The sequence below is a fragment of the Pinus tabuliformis genome, chromosome 3_1, assembly GCF_031772625.1.
Source record: "Pinus tabuliformis cultivar Carrire ecotype Pingquan chromosome 3_1, CPIR1, whole genome shotgun sequence".
NCBI classification, from domain to species: Eukaryota; Viridiplantae; Streptophyta; class Pinopsida; order Pinales; family Pinaceae; genus Pinus; species Pinus tabuliformis.
In genome coordinates, this window is record NC_142301.1 from 449,208,801 (window position 1) to 449,213,693 (window position 4,893).

The 4,893-nt window shown below is 35.2% G+C and overlaps 1 non-coding gene and 1 pseudogene across 1 annotated transcript; one reads left to right on the forward strand and one right to left on the reverse strand.

The window, feature by feature from the left end:
• Positions 1-1,737: 1,737 nt before the first annotated feature.
• Positions 1,738-3,932, reverse strand: LOC149187689 (transmembrane 9 superfamily member 11-like; annotated as a pseudogene).
• Positions 3,933-4,302: 370 nt separating this feature from the next.
• On the forward strand, positions 4,303-4,374 carry TRNAI-UAU (transfer RNA isoleucine (anticodon UAU)). Its single transcript has one exon. It is a non-coding gene; the product is annotated as a tRNA-Ile (tRNA).
• Positions 4,375-4,893: the final 519 nt, after the last annotated feature.

The following is a 4,893-nucleotide window of genomic DNA, read 5'->3' on the forward strand; positions in this document are numbered from 1 at the left end:
GGAAAGAATGTTATATCTGAATATATTTTGTTAGATTCTATACTTTTTAACTATTTGTTTTGCATTGGCAAAGTGCCTAATATAGTATGGGAGGAATTAAACCTACATTTGTTGTACATACAAGTAATTTCTTGTAGTGGGTTTGAATAGTATAACTCATTTCTGAGGGGAGGAATTAAACCTACATTTGTTTCACAGACAAGTAACTGCTTGTGGTGGGATTTAACATGTATACCTCATTTCTCTCTTATATTGGGTGATTCTAGAATTTTGAGAAGCTTGTAATGTTCTATATGTAGCGTGTATTCCAAATTCATTAAGTTATGGTACTATGGTGATTCTTCAAATTGTATATGTAATTTTAGCCAGTTGATTATGAGCACTAGCGATATTGAACAGTGAAAGGATGTGCAACAACCCAAGCTAAAAGTCATTGTAGGTTCTGGTTTGTTGCAGCTAGTGTATTTAGGAACTATACAATACATTTGCAAACACATTGGAACTGTAAGTGATGGAACTACTTATGGTATATTTATTATGTCAGTGTTTTCAATTTTTTTAATACTCCATCATCCTTTTCTTTTCTATACACTAGTTTTTATCAATCCTTTTCAATGTTAAAGTTATAAATAACTTTAGAGGGTAATAAACCCAAAATTCTAGTTAATGTTCTATATGCAATGTGTATTCCAAATTCATTAGGTTATGGTATTACGATGGTTCTTCAAATTGTATCTGTAATTTTAGTCAGTTGATTATCAGCACTAGCAATATTGAACAGTGAAAGGACGCACAATAACCCAAGCTACAAGGCATTGTAGATTTTGGTTTGTTGTTGCTAGTGTATTTAGGAACTATACAATATTTGTGCAAACACATTGGAACTGTAAGTGATGGAACTACTTATGGTTCATTTATTCTGTCAATGTTTTCAATTTTTTTTCTATTTTTCGATACTCCATCATCTGTTTCTTTTCTATACATTGGTTTTTATTAATCCTTTTCAATGTTAAAGTTATAAATAACTTTTGAGGGTAATAAACTAAAAATTCTAGTTACATGTATTTGTCTGAGAGGTTATGGATGCGTTTATTCTTTCTTAGTTATGTTGTGAATTTCCTAGTCTAAAGGAGTTATAAATATCCTCTTTCATTACAAGGAGTTTGATGTGGTTGTGAGACAATGTAGTAGTATTTACATGTAGATGGTATATTGAGACCCAAGATGTTGTCTATATTGTATAAACCCCATGTTTGTGTTTGACATATTTGTGGTAAGGACAAAGTACGTAGGTTTGTTTTAAAAAAATTTCACAGAGGACTCCATATGTCTTCTAACTAGGTTTAATTCTCGTTAGTGAAAGATTTAATTGAAAATTTCTAGTAAAAATACCTAGTTAACTTAAAAATAAAAATTCTTTTGTTACGAGCGCATGCCATTTATGCACTGCCAGTTATAGTGATCTAAAGTTAGTTTTTTGTTTTGGTTTTTTTAATATTTTTTTCTATTTTTAAGCAACTGTTTCAAATGATTACATTATCATGCCTTACAAAATTGTTATCAAATCATTCATATTCTGAACCTTTCTATGAGAAGCATAGAACTGGGTGTCCAGGTCTCGTAAACCAACTAAACCTATTGCAGACACGTCAAAGGCTTCAAGACAACTTCATATTACATACACTAAAAAACAATCCCCTGGATTGATGCCCACTGACCACTACTGCGCTTTGACCATCAATCTAGTTTAAGAGAAGAGAATAGGTAATGCACAAACCGGAAGGATGCAACGAGTCCGATGGTCCCTGTGGTGAGCATGATGGCAAAGACCATAAGTAGAGTAGCCAATGCAGAAAAGAACTAACACAGGACCACTAAGGTTGCGCAGATAAAACACCATATAGTTTAATGAATAGAGAAAAATATAAATTGACACAGATCTAGATGCAGATAATTCTTTCCACCACCACTTCCAATCTTCCACACACCGGAGCATGTAATTCAAAACTAGAGAAACCTAAGCACAAACAACTACAAGGAGAATTAACACAATAAAGAGAAATGTAAAAACATAGTAAACCTGCCCCAACTAGATTCTTGACATGATGAAGAAGAGCTCAATCAAAAGAGTGTCAAAAGGAAGTGTTCCTGAACCAACAACAAGCAACCAAGAGGGATATTTCTTGGGTGGAATCTCTTTGGGAATCTGGTTGGTAAGCACAAGAAATTCAATATGTGATTCTTTGGCTCCAAAAAATCCACCCAAAAGAGTTAGAGGTACTGAAATACAAAACCACATGGTCAGAAGAACAATAAATAAAGAGATTAGTATGGCTCTAGTGCTTTGACTTCCCAACGCAAGGAATCTAAGAACTGTGAGAATCAAGAAAGAAATGCCTGGGAAAAAGCACATAATACATCATAGATCAAGTTCCATCCCCTGTGATGCCGCCCCTTCAATATTTCTCCGCATTCTTACAATAACATAACCTATTGCAACTCTAAGAACAAGGAAAAAAAAATCATTCCAATGATGAGAGTTCCTCAAGATGCTGGAGAAATGAAAGCAAAGGTAGAAAACAAAATAGTCACTAATTCCATACCCAATATCTGCACTCCATCACCCACCATAATGCAGTGAAGCTCTGAGTGAGCAGGGGACCGAAAAACATCACCCACAACAAGTTTCCATCCTTAGAGTTCTTCATTCATTTGAGCTTTCTTTTGCAGCTCTTCATAACGGGTCAGATCCCGCCTTACAATTCAAAGGAAGATTACAAAAACAACACTGGAAAGGAAAGAAAATTCCATGAGCAAGTTGAGTATTGAAGACTAGTGCACCTAGGTTCCTTCCACCTTCAAGTACACATCCCTTCTTGATGGTCATCTGATATGACTCTCCACAACGAAACTTCATAAGAGAAAGCAATTGGATGTCCTTTACTCCTTGATAAGGTCCTCGCCTAGATGGGCTACAGTCAATGGCATTAGGATACTTTCCATACATTTTAAGATTTGAAGATGCCTCTATATTGTGCTAGTAACTACAAGGAACAACCTCAAACACCACAACCATGAATCCAGGGGTCATGCTACGATCTTTTCTATCGACCAACGTTGTATAAATGCCATCTCTAGTCCCAATGGCCTTAGAAACATTGTCACCATCATACATGTGCACCAGAACAATGAATTTCAGGTGGTTAAAAGTATAATGTGTTTTATTGACAAAGAAGCCTACTGGAAACTCATTCCACCGAAGCATGAAATTGTCCTTCTTTGTGTACTAAATGGCAGGAACTTTGTCAAGTAGCAGGTTCATCTGGTAGAGATTATTGATCCTATGCTTCAACACCTTTAGCTGCTTTGCCCCTTGGGAAGTAGTATTGCACAAGTAAATTTTAGATTCATGTCCCAAGGGAAGTAGTATTGCACATGTAAATTTCAGATTCATTGACATTCAACAGAAAGTGATATGGTGAGCTCTCAATCATGTCTCCCATGAGGAGATCCCTAATATTTTTAGCCATGTCCTTCGCACCATCTAAAGTTTTGTAGAAGGGTGGGTTGTAATAGTTGTATGGAAGGTCTATCTCGATTGAGGTAAGGGAATTGACCTTCACCCATAAATCTGAGCCCTGGGGATATGAGTGGTGAGCTCTTGATCTTGTCTCCCATGAGGAGCTCCCCAAGATATTATTCCATGGCCTTCACACCATCTAAGGGTTGCAGAATGGTAGGTTGTAATAGCTTTAGGGAAGCTCAGTCTCGATTGAGGTAAGGGAATTGAACTTTACCCATAAATCTGAGCCCTAGTAATATTAGTGAGTATAAATGCTAGGAATATATAATGCATTTGCATTCTGTGTGCTGCCTAACATAATCAAAACCCACATCCCGAACCTTGACCAGACTCCCACGCCTGTAGCCATCTCTCCTCATTCTAAAATTTCTCGATTGATAATGGGTTTATTATTTGAACACATCCTGAACATAACAAACCAAATCTACACCTCTTAGCCTGATTCTTTTATAGACCTTTATCAGATATGAAAATTTGAGCATCTTCTCGTCATGGTCAGATAATGAGGTCCTCCATGCCCAAGCAACTTCTTTTGCACTTCTCTTTGAGATTGTCTTAAGTCATATTTTGCAAAGAGGATCTGCAATCTGAATTTTTAGTTAGTTTATATATTATAGATTTTACAAAAATTATGCCACTATGTGTAGAACTTTTTTCAAATTTCAATTCCTATATATGCAATTTCAAGGACTGCCATAATTCTTCACATAATTCTGTAAAGGGTACTAGCTCAATGGAAGAGCACATGCCTTATAAGCATGAGGTTGGTGGTTCAATTCCACTGTGCCCTAACATGAATTAATTAAATGATTTTTATACTGATTTATTTCAATGGTGAGATATTTTCCTAGATTCATTGTTTTATATTGTCTCTAAGGAGACAAAAGTGATTATATTGTCTTTAAATATATTTTTTATTGTCTCTAGAGAGACAATAATTAGCATTAAAGACATATTGTCTCTATAAACACAATATGTGTTTAATTCCAACTATTGTCTCTGTAGAGACAGATGAAACTGTCTTGAGAGAGACAAAAATGAAATTGTCTCTTGAGAGACAATAATGCTTGTGTTATATATTTGTCTTTATAGAGACACTTTTTTAAGACAATAATTTGAGACACCTGCTTAAAGAAACTATTAAGACAAACACAATTTTTTTTTGTCTCAAGTTAAGACAATATACCAAAAAATTATCTCAAATATTGTCTTAAAACCCCCCTTTGCATTGTAGTGTACTCTATACAACACTTTCCTTTCTATTGACTTTGGAGGAAGTTGTGTAGAGCAAGTTGTGCAAAGGAAACATG